Genomic DNA, 13,079 nt, shown 5'->3' with positions numbered 1-13,079 from the left:
ATGTTACTACGTCATGTAAGAGTAGCTAATTAAAATGACTGTTTTATCCTATAGTTTAGGTATGGATTTCATTCAAAATCCAAAAACATTAAAGCTATATATATTCTTTGAAAATATGGCGCAAAATGAAAATCTAAACTTTTTTTTCTTGTACTATCATGTTAAAAATATTAGCCAATTCTTTAAACTGTGCTATTTATGGACATAATTGTCCTTATTTGTTTTTCTGAATATGATTTTATGTCCAGGCTATCCAGTAGCGAGGAGCTCACAGTGTCATCGCACGTTCCGCTCAGTAACCACTTCGCTTCCCTCACTCATTTTCAACCCCCCCCCCCTCTCTCCAAAGTTGTTGTCACCTATATAATATAACATCACTTCCTCCAATCCCCCATCCCCCACAAAACTACCCCCCAAAAACCACCCAACCATTACCCCCCAAGTTTCATTAGTAGAATGGTTTTTTAAGAGTTTCCAGAGGAAAAAAAATTAACAAAAAATAGCGAATAGTTAAATATACATATATGGATGAAAATACCAAAGAAACATACAATGATTTATTAATAACAAATTAATATTCCCAAACATTCTTCTATGTTAAATTCGGCCATTGGTAACTTTATTGAATTTGTTTCCTAAGGGGTTTAAACCCTAAACAAAAAGTTATTTAACCTGATCTAAAAAAAATAAAACTCTAAGAAAGGGGATTTTTTCATGATTTCTGCAAAGATATATATAGTATAGATGTATTTCAACATGAGCTTCACAAAAAAACAATAATTTTACTAAACATATTCACATAATTTTATGCATGGTTTGGTAAAAGCTAAAAATATTTCGTCGAAATCGACAAACTTATACATTAGTAGTTAAAACTTCCAAAATCTTAAAAAAGTATGTAGGATTGATAAAACACCAATTTTTATAGGAACTACCGAAAAAAAGCTACTGTTACGCTCCACCCCCTTTCCTCACAGCCCCGCCCCCTCATCAAGCACATTAATGAGATATGTCTACATTGGGGGGATTTAATGAGACAAAAGTTGTAGAATTTGAATTTAAATGTCCCAACATCATATTATATAAACCATATATATCAACGTTGTATAAGTTTTTGTTTAACATGATATTTGTTATTAGCGCAGCTACTCTTTAGCTAAGGTAATATCGTATGGTTAACAGTACGTATATGTATTTAAAAGATCCTTTGGATTAGGGAAAAAAATATCCATAAATGTTTAACTAAACAAATATCTTACAAAATAAGATTTTTCTTGGATATTACCGCAGGAGTAAAACTGGTTTTGAGCCATTGTGAAAAATCATGTAATTCTTGTTTTGATGGCACAAGAAAAAATGGATTTAATCTAATTCTATTTCATTTACTATCCGCGGAAAACTGTCTTTAATACGATGCGATAAATGACTTTTCAAGCTCTGTATAATAGGATGTTAAATGCCCATCTGAATGTCGAATTCTATCCCTGTAGATAATTAAATATATTCTCAACAATTTGTTCTATTCTCTACTCCCCAAGAAAACAGAGAAATATAGAACAAAAATCCTTATAATAAAGTAACAAGATCTATTTGTGTCTATGTGTAGTGTGTACCATAGGATCTCGCTAACCACTGAACCGATGAAGATCTCCTTTACAGGATAGCTTCTCATAGGTCCTCGGAAGGTTTATAACCATTTTAGGGGAGGGTACCACCACATAACCGAAAAGAAATATATTCAAAAGTTGCAGCTAGGCGGTGCCTGTGTCATAGAAATATGAATAAGAATCAGCTAATCTTAACACAGACAAATTATTTCTCAATATATAAAATGTTTATCTAACCTAAAAAAGTTTTTAGATTTTTAAAAATATTTTTGACTAATTTTCATGTTCCTTTATATGATGATATCTGCCCAACCATCTTATTCCTGCCTCCCCCAAGGGGCTAACCCCCCAATCCTAACTAAGCAATTTCTGGATAAGGATAGTCTTTCTGTAAAACCTTTATTTACAGACTTCAAAAGCAATAAATATTTGAATGATATTTTTGATTACATAGAATGAAAATACCAAAAAAAAGCATGCATAAAAAAGTACTAGGGCAAATAATAACTAAAATGCTTTTTTTTTCTCAAAAATTGTACTTTTTTTTATTAAAAAACCACTCTTTATTTTAGTAACAAAACCTTTTGAAAAAAAACTCATGACAAACCCATTTAAACAAAAAGTATATATTTACAAAAATGGTCCAGAATTGGCATATTTTTAATTTAACTTTTCAAACGATCATTTGATTTTCATCCTTTTTGTTTCTGAAAGCTATAAAGCAGATTTTTTATATATAAAATGTCCCAATCCATGAGCAATTGATCTCCCAAAGGTTTCTTCCTTACCAAAAATTTCCCTATACAAACAAGCCATACAAACCAACAAAAAAATCTTTAAGAAATCTAGCAATTTTAGAAGCGTAGCAACTTCTAAAAGTTGGATATGTCCTTATGACTGTCCTTTAGGGGTATGTACTAAAAATGACAGTAACTTTCAGGGAGGAAGGGGACAATGGACTGTAAATCAAAATGGTACCTAAAAGTTTTTTAACACGTTCATTGGCAAAAAAACGATGCACACTTTTAGTAAATCTTGATTGGATTGTACAAACTTGTTCAACCATAACTTTTTCATCATAATATAAAAGTATTTTCTTTGTCCTTTTCGTTTGTTAATCAAAATATCTTTTTTATTGCTGTGCTATTTGGTCAGAGTTTTTGCAATGTTGGAATGAGGAAATACAATATGACCATTACCTAAAGATTCAATTTCTTTACTACCAAAGGAGACCTGTAGATATATTAGAAATTCCTTAGTCCATCTCTATCACCCATTTCTGTGGTCTTATTGATCAGACAGATCTATATATTGCAGAAAGTAATTAATTGTACATAATATTTGTATAATCTTATAGATATCAATATTCTGTTTTGAAGAGTTTGAAAATGACAGGCACTCATTAGTTCCAGAATAGCGGCGATACAAAAAATATTAAAGACCAGTCTACATACTAGAATAAAACTTATTCTAATGGGGTTCCTACTCCGATCAAAAACCATTCCCCCAATCCCCCCTCTTATATCCCATACCCCATTTCTTCTAAACCTTTAATCTCCATTCTTTCAGGGAGGAAGGGAGGGGACAATGGCGTTATATTTATTTGCACTTTTTACATTTATTATAATATAATTTAAAGGTAGAAGTTCTTACACAAAAAAATTGGAAAAGAACAAATTATCAGCAGTTGTCCTAGCCTATATACCTGAAATTCTCCCCATTTTCTACTTTTATTCTCAGTTTCTCTGCCCATTACAGGGACAGTATTCATCCAGGGATCTAAAGGGATAAGACAATGGCCGATTATATCATGTGCATCCAAATAATGATGCACAAAATTACCCCTTCTGTAGATTAAAATTAGCAGTTGAAACGTTTGTAGATATTTATCTTATTGAACCAACCATTCAGAATTCAATAAAGTCCCCAAGTTGTTAACCAACTAATAAGAAATCGTTATTATAAAACTTTAGGGGGTTGTATATAAACAGCCCAATGTCCTCTCCCTCCTTGGTATTCATCATATTTTTATGAGAAGTTCTGCTTATAAAGAACTAGGATTTGTTCGTATGTCCGTTCACAAAAGACTACAAAGAAAATTACCTTTCCTACATCTTCAGTGTAATCTATAATACAAAGTACAATGATGTCTGTCCGTCCGTCCGTTTGTCTGTCGCTTAAGATCTCGGTAACCACTGAACCGATCTGTTTCTACTCTTCAGGGTTCAGGTTTTTACTCAGTTACTTCAAGATAATTGACAGTACCAGAAGGCATGACCAGAAATACTTAATTTTTTATTAAAAAAAATTACCTCTTGGGGCAAAGATAAGAGTAACATGTTGTCTGTCTGTTTTTGTCTGTGTGTAGCTGGAGATCTAGCTATCCACAGGATCGATATTGTTTTCCTTTAAAGTGAAGCTTCTTGTAGGTCCAAGGAAGGTTTATTAATATTTTGATTGAGGGAACCTCAACCCGATGAAACTTACCCCCAACCATTAATGAAATTGGTTGGTCGACTTACACCTACTCCCCTCCCATCTAAAAGAAAAATCGGCTAGTATATCATAAACACGCTTGTTGTAGAGATACTTTACAGCCATAGATCAATTATTCGATAAGAAAACTTTATAAGGACTATAAGATTGTTAATTAAACAATACATTTAACGAATATAAAAAAAACTATCCCTTAAAGAAGTTCCCCAATATATATGGTATATATTCTCTGTAATATACAGGGATATAAAGGGATAAGACGATTAAGATAAATTGATATACATCCCCAAAACAACCTCTTCTATAGTTTAAGATTATTGGTTCGAACCAAACAATCAATATTTGATAAAATTACCCAGAGTTTTGAAACCAATGATTAATAGTACTTTGGACACCAGTATAATTTACGGTCCATTGTACCCTTCCTCCCAGATAATCTAGTGTATATAATACATATATAAATTCCATTCTCTTGCCCACCAGGACTTTGAGCTTATCATATAATACATACATTCCTACAAAGTTACTTTGTAATATGTCTACATCGCACTGGTTAGCTTCAGCTACTAAAATTATCTTTCTTGTAAATCTGCATTCGATAGCTTGAATATAAGGACGTTCAAGCTTTTTTGAGCGGAGGGGGGCAAAGTGTTAAAACCATAAGAAACTTATATTTTAACACTGTTTACTTAATAAATGGCATAAAACCTGCACCTGGATGATTTTATTATTTTAGCATTTTTTACTGAACACTATTATAGTTTGAGAAAACTGGGCAGAAAATGCGCGAAATCCTGAATGACCATATAATTCTTTTCCCCTTATATTTCCCTTTATATCAGGAATAATAAGGTATAAGGTAATGGACGCTAAATTAATGTACAACCCTTAATTATAATAAACTAGATTTACGCTTCTGTAGGTTAAAAATATATTAGTGTATACGTTTGAACATCGCCTGTTTAAAACAATATAACAGGTAAAAATCAAAAGTAACAAAGCCTTTAATCCAACAAACAATATAAATATCTATGTTATAAACAATTCGCGGTCTAATGTCCCCTACCTCCCTGTTTACGTACATACATATAATAATATTCATTTCCCTTCTTTTAAGAATATATTCTTGGTGTGCCATAACTTCTGCATAATGTATTACAAAACCAAATCATATTAGAAATTAATTGTTACTAAAGCGAAAAACTGCATCTTAAAATTCAGAAGAGATCACATGTAATAAAGTATTTTAGAAATGATTTTTTTTCTATAGACGGTCTTACTGACATTATAAAAGCAACGCGTCCAAAAATAAAGATTTTTAATATGCCACTTTTGTTGGGTTAAACAACAATGTTTTAGTTACTACCAGGAGCACTAACAAAGTTTTACAAAGTATCTAAAAAAATCAGCCACATGACGTCATAAAAATGAGGGATGTGAGGAGAAGTTGGAAACCCCTAAAAAAGAGATGATAATCCATCATTTTTATGACGTCTCATGGCTGATTTTTTTTAGAGAAACTTTGTAAAGCTGACATACCCATAATAATTATGAGCTACGCTACTAAAAAATTATGTCTGCCAAAAATAAATATTAATAAACGTTGGGACAGATAGTTTCCTAGCCTCTGAATGTCTAACCTTATGCCCAACAAGGATTACAACATACAAAAAAGGACAAACGAACATCAACACTTATTGAGTGTCAAAACTTAATAAGCAGAATATTAAGTTATAAGTCTTAAAAAATTTTATAATTGTGTTGCAAAATTGAGTAAATACTGTTTAAGGACATACTTACATTTTTAGTACTTGATTTAGAAATGCTTCGCATAACATACTTTACTTTATTGTCCTACTAATCATTGCTACAATTAGATAAATAAGAAAATTACATACTACGAAATGGACGTATGTAAAAATCATCCATGCAACTGTTGCGGTTACGTACGAGCGGACGTACAGACTTTAATTATAGAAATGGTTGGCTTTTAATAATGAATGCATAACTGTATTAGTATATCACATGTTGTTTATCTTATTAGTTCGCATGAACCATGGATAGATCAATGGATGATAAAATGATTTTCCAACATTTATACGTGTATAATTCTACCTGGAATAAATTGTCTGATTATTTTAAAACTAAGCATACTTGAGTATCATGTTAAAAGCTACTACATAATTAACACCAACCAGCAATTCAAATCAATTATTTATTGCATCGAAATTTAGACAGCTTCCCGCGGATATTAAAATAAAAAATAATGTTAAAACCAGTTTTGTTAGCCACGTGGGCCAAATGACCGGATTAACAAAACTGATTTATGATTTTTAATTTAATAATCATGGAAAATTTTCTGTAATACGATGCTATTTATCATTTTTCAGTATGACTTAAAACCCATTCTAATCCAGATGATATTTATCGGTTTCAAAGCCATAATTTGTCCCTGGTTCTATAAACATTTTATCTTATATAATTGATCTAAGAACTCCAAAAACACAGCAAAGATTCAGAGCGAGAGAGGGGGGCAATGAGCTGTTTATTACACTAGTCCCCAAAGTTTTATAATAACGTTTCCTAATTCGTTGCCTTAACAACTTTGGGAACTTTAGTGAATTTTGATTGGCTGATTCATAAAGTTGAGTGTTTAAACGTTTCAATCACTAATTCTAATCTACAGGAGGATTAATTTTGTGTATCATCATTGGGGATGTACATCAATTTATCGGCCATTGTCTTAAGCCTTTAGATCCCTGGCAAAGTTTAGATATTAGGAACATTCTCTGCTAAATAGTATTTCCTTCTATGTGATGCCTCATTAATATAGGAAATAATCATTCGTTTATTCGCCCCATAAGTAAGGAAATAATTATCTAGTTATGCCAAATAGGTAAATAGATAGATAGATTTGTTGGTTCAGGTTAAGGTCCGATTCTTGTAGGAAGCGAAGCTAATCTACATCAAGATTTTACCAAAAACCTCCATTTATATAACTTAACTTAATGCCCTTTAAACATTAAATTTAGAAAATTTTGAAAAGCTTTTCCAGACTATTACTGTAAAACAGTTTACTGTTGTAATATATTGTTGATGCAGCGCTACTTTTGGACATTAATGTCCTTGTTGACTATTGATTCCTTATTGCTCGTCTTTTATAAATATAATCTTACTTTCCTTTTTCTCACTTTTCTTTTCCCATTTATCCGCCTTAGTACCATAAATATTCTTATCCCCCCATATGTATATACGTCAATTACACACACACACACACACACAAACACACACACACACACACACAAACACACACACACAAACACAACCAATAACCCAACATTTCCCCATGGAGGAAAATCTTAAGATTCCCTAAAACCTTATGTAGGAAAGAGAAGCCCCCCAAAAGTGATTTCCCCTACCTACCTAACTTTTATGGTTATACCATACATGCACATAAATTTGGTCCCAAGTTAAATTAGTAAATTGATTTCAAAGTACCTTAACCATGTTATAGCAAATTTAACTTATTTTGACAATAAATCAAAGCTATTTTAAGATATTGATAATAATAACAGCATGTTAGAGTAGAACAAGATGCAGAATTACAATTATATTTTGTCTCAATAATGATACTTGAAATTTTCCCTTCCTGTAAGTGCCATATTCAAAGTCTTGAAATTTTGGTCAAGGAGGTCCAAGATTGAGGTTAAAGAAGTAATATCCCCCCCCTCCCCCCCCCCCAAAAAAAGTAAGATTTTAGGGTGCTTTAAGCAATGGACCAAAGTACAAAGCCCTTAGTTTTTACAATTCAGGTAAAATTTTGGAAATTTCACACCCAAAATGAATTTTTAAAGAACCCTTAAAAAACAGATCTATATTATCAAGATAACTACCTGCCCCCCTTTTTCAATGGCTAATTTCGTCTACTAGAAAATTGTTTTCTGCTTCTTGGCTGTGTCAATATTCCCCACACTATTGGTTGATTTTCAAGACCCAACTAAGAATTTTAATCTTATCTTCAAAAATTGTTCATTAGTGTCCCAATTTAGGGCAACCTAATGGTACAGCCAAAATATATTCCCCAATATGTGTTATGTACTATAGAAGCATAGAATACATATATATTATATAATGTAAATACAACCTGTTTGTTACAACTTGTACACAAATAATAACATTTATGCCATCTTTAATAAGATAATTTTTATGAATCTTATTAATAAAGGTTGTCCAATAAAAGAGTCTTTTGGGCTTTAAATTTGTTTATGAATCTTTTTTTATAAGATCGTACATAACAATAGATGATAATTGTCGTACATCAGCAATTTTGAGAAACAAACTCCACTATGTAGATTAATATCATTGGTGGAAAAGTTTGGCCCTATTGATTTGTACTAAATTTATTTGAGTCTTTAATCCAACAAATGCGAGAAAAAGTTTATAAAACTTTGAAGACCAGAGAAATTTACGATCAAACGTTCCCTTCATATGATATTCTAACTTCTATCTAGGTAAACTAACAAACCTTATCAAAAAGAAAATTCTACATTTTAAATGACTTAATTGGATTGTCAAGCTATGGTATATCCATAATCTATAATTCTTTTATGGTTATATAGACAGTTTTTCGCAGAAATTAATATAAAAATCATAGGATTAATCCCGTTAGGAGAAATGTTTGACTCCCAAAAGACAGAATTTTTCATCTGTTTTAATTGGACCAATCTATCTTTTGTTGACTTATCCACAGTGTTAATCTTTTTGCGCATTTCATTAAACTTTTCAGGAAGGCTTTTTAAGGTTTTTTTGATCCATGACTAAAAATATCTTTTCACTTGCTCATTTACCTTCAAAGAACCAGGGAGGGAGGAGAACATAAAGATAATTAATTTCTTCCCCCCCCCCAAAAAAAACCGCTATTAAAGGCAGAATTTCTGAGATAAATTTTTGGAGGACGATTAAATTACCAGCCCAATCCCTCAATTCTTGAAGATATACAATTTTACATTGCAGTATATTGTACAAATCTCTCTTTGTTTTTTACAAAATTAGAATTTTTACTTCTTAATGGCGAAGCTACTCTATAACTCAGTTTGTTTATTCGTCCGTTAGACTATAGGGGGTAAATGTGTTTTACTCGGTTGTTAATTATGATTTCGCAGAAAATGAGTTATTCTGTTATTCTACTGAACAATTAACAGCTTTCTGTAAATCACTTTGTCCGACTGTCTTCAAAGAACTTTGCTAATTATGGATGTTGACTTCTTAATGTATTTTTTGATTACAGAATTATGAAAATATATTATAGAAAGAAATTGGAAATAGGCATAGCAAATCCTCATGATTAAAGTGCCTATTTATTTTCAATTTCATTTTCATTAAAAACCAAGAAATACAACGAACAAAATCAACCTCTTTTTTCTTCCTTCTTCTCTCTGCATAAAAATGTTGAAAAATATTAGTTTATCTACCATTATCTTCTCCCTTCCTGGATAAAACCCGAATTTAAAATGAGAGGCTTCCTATCTACATATTTTAGTCATACAGAAGACCATTACCAAAGGTAAATTAAACCTCTAAATCACAATAGATTTTTAAGCCTAGAAAGGCATTTTAACATGTTATTTTAAAAGGATGGGTTGCGTTGAAAATCCGCGAAAATGCACACGATTTATATTGAGAGATAGAAAAGGTACGAGAAAAATAAAATTTTGCAAAGCAAGGTCTAAATTTCGTAAAAATATGATGTATAACTTACAATTTTATATTCATGCTAAAATCTTTGATGCTCGTATTATCTCGATTTATACAAATGTGTCATTAGTCAATATGTTAAAATTAAAGTAATGGTGGAAGAAGGTTTTCAGTTGTATACATCGTAAATATCTGTACACTAGACAAATTAATTTTAGAACATTGTAACTCCAATGTAAATTTTATTTTGAAATTGTATGAAGTTTTGGTAGGGAAAGGGCAATAAAGAAAACATAAATACTTTTTACCCAACCTCGTTGATAATACTCCATTGCATAGAAACCTTACAAGTTACTATAGTTTTCACGTTTATAGGTACCAGAACTTATTTTTAAAAAAATTCCATACGATAAAAATGAATGTTTACATTATGCTTAATATGGACATACTTACTTTTTAAGGGTTAATTATAGGGATGCTTCGATTTTAGAAATAAATACAAAGGTCCTAGATATATAGCAGTCATAAATATAATTATATGCTATCAAAAAAGCAAGAAATTATTATGTTTAAAAGGGACATAGTGACTTGTTGACAATGATTACTAATTATACCTAACTGTTACTTGAATCATCATAATTGTTTGAAATCGATACGACAATTCTTTAATGCCTTTACTTAAAACTAATTATGCTAAAAAAATTTCCTGTTTTAATCAAGCTTTTTCATAGTGCCCTAAAAATGACGTCATACTGGCCTTCTTTTGGTCATTCAAAATGTATACTGGCATGCCATTGGTAATTTAGTATATGTATAGGCCAATCATTGGTTATTTGTATGTATGGCGTCGTTTTTTTTATAGGCTTCAGTTTAATACATTGAGGGAGAGATTAATTATCATTACACTCCTGACTTCTCCCTATTAGATTAAAAACAGGGATGGAGGAGAATTCAATGAAAGTTAAATCAATCCATCACTCGCCTCCCCCCTAGAGAATTTCTTCGCTGCCAAAGCCAAATTTTCATGCGTAACGATTGGGAGGATGATTAATTTATGTCCATTTTCCTATTCTTGGTGTCTCCGTTCCCAAAGATCTAAAGGGATAAGACAATGGCCGAAAAATTGATGTACAATGTACATCCCCAATGATGATACACAAAATTATCCCGCTCATAGATTACAATTAGTGGTTGAAACGTTTGGGCACTCACCTAAATGAACCAACCAATCAAAGTTCAAGTCCTCAAAGTTTTAAAGATAATAAGATAAGAAAATGTTATCATAAAACTTTGGGGCCAGTATAATAAACAGACCAATGTCCCCTCCCGCCCTGCTCCCTTCCTCTTGATGATATAACTCCGCTGAACTAAACTTGTGATAATCTCATGTGTCCACTGTCCAACAAAGTCTATGATTACCCAGAGACAAGTACATACATTTTCTTGTTTAAAAAAATACAATTATGTCAAATATAATGCAGCTAAAAGTTGTAATATCATAAATCAGATTAAAATGAATCTACATTGTTTTCTCCTCATCTTATCTCGAATGCAAAATAAATGAAATTGTCGATATTTAATATTAAATGATTTAGAAGATGAATTAATACCGTTTGAATTAGTTTAAATACTACCAAAGACAAATTTCTAAACACAATAATTATGAGAAAAAATGTTTTTCTGAATATTTATCAATGTTTGAGTTCAAATAGAGAGTGAGTACAATGTCAAATGCCTTTGTTAAGTCTAAAGAACATTTAAAGTCGAATAAATTTCTTAATGAGAGTGTTATATTTCTAGTTTACAGTGAATTCAAGATAGATTTTAAAATTTGATAATTTTATTTATTTAAATGTATTCAACTCTATTCTATTTTAAATTATTCTATTCTTGGTTAAGCCAAAAAGAAAATATTGTGAGTATAAACTTAAATGTGTCTCTCAGCTCTAAACCTAAAATATGCACGAAAACTCAATTTCACAAACAGGTTGGAGGGAGTTGGGGAGGGGGGGGGGAGGGGGTAGGTGATAAATGATGGGGAGCAGACGGGATACAAATAATAGGTTGGTCGAGGGCTGGGGGAGACAAAATTTGCTTGAAAGGGACAGAGAAACAGAGAAATAGATGTAGAATGTGCATATATCCGCTTACATTAAATTGCCCATTTTATCAGAGACTCTAACTCTAAGCATATAAATGTGTAAATATATATACCTAAAGTTTAAATGAATGTACTCGAAATTTATATTCAAATGCACGAAATTAAAGTAAAATACATCTGACAAACTTACCTCCGAAAATCAGATTATTTTGTCCGTTTGCCACAACTCCTCATAATTAACTCATTTTTTGGGGATTTTTAATAACGTACATTGTACATAATATTTTCACAAAATCATTGAATCATTGTAATGAAGATGAAATTCACTGAAAAATAAGTTTTAAAGTTATTGAAAATGAGTTTGAAAAAACAACCACATGGCACAAAAATGTTGGGTAGTGTTCACCTCCGAGAGAGTGTGTGTGTGTGGTTGCTCTTGTGTCGGAGTCAGAGTGGGCACTGAGGCAAATTTTGTTGTTGTTGTTGTAAAGAACTCATATTATGATCTTCAGGAATGGAATATACCCGAGACCATCACTGATGTACATCCCCACATTTCATCTAAATTATTTTTTTTCGGGGGAGTTAGCACTAAAAACAAAGACAATTGTTTCTAAAAGAATTGAACTATAAACAGGCTAAGAAAATGGGAAACTTGTAGCAGTGGCGTTCACCTTAATTCACTAGGGGAGTATAAAACCAGGTGAGGGGAAAACTGTGAAGGAATTTCTTCAAAATTTAAATCTTAAGGGGGTGTTAACACCCCTTTACACCCTCCTTCTGCACGCTTGTGATTTATAGTGAAATTATTACTCCCTAAAGTTAGGTACAAATTCATTGAACATTAAAGTTTTCCCCCTTGAAGTTAAAGGATTAAAATCATACCTAACAATATGTGGCCTTGTTTTAGTTTTAGTTTTTCCGCCATACTTAAACTTATGAACATAATTATCCTTGTTAAAATAAATCTGAGGTATGAACCTTATCTTTTTCCTTTGGTTGTTGTAAAATTTTGGTTATTTTGAGGGTTAACTGAGACCATTCTCTTTCTCTTTTCTTTCTCGTCATCTCTCTCTCTCTCTCTCTCTCTCTCTCTCTCTCCCACTCTTATTCTTTCTCTCTCTCACTGCCCAAGGGTATTAACTATGTGTGTGTGTGTGTGTGTTCTCCCCATAAAACTG

At 31.7% G+C, this 13,079-nt stretch overlaps 1 protein-coding gene across 1 annotated transcript in view; it reads right to left on the bottom strand.

The window, feature by feature from the left end:
• Positions 1 to 12,305, bottom strand: part of LOC145326209 (uncharacterized) — a 54,144-nt gene extending 41,839 nt beyond the window's left edge. Inside the window, exon 1 of the mRNA XM_080169380.1 lies at positions 12,089 to 12,305. The gene's annotated coding sequence lies outside the window, so the exon portion shown is untranslated. The remainder of the gene's footprint in view (positions 1 to 12,088) is intronic.
• Between the last annotated feature and the right edge of the window lie 774 nt (positions 12,306 to 13,079).

The sequence above is a fragment of the Acartia tonsa genome, chromosome 8, assembly GCF_053477335.1.
Source record: "Acartia tonsa isolate MP-2025a chromosome 8, ASM5347733v1, whole genome shotgun sequence".
NCBI classification, from domain to species: Eukaryota; Metazoa; Arthropoda; class Copepoda; order Calanoida; family Acartiidae; genus Acartia; species Acartia tonsa.
Note: the sequence above shows the minus strand (reverse complement) of the source record. Positions and strands in the feature narration are given on the sequence as shown.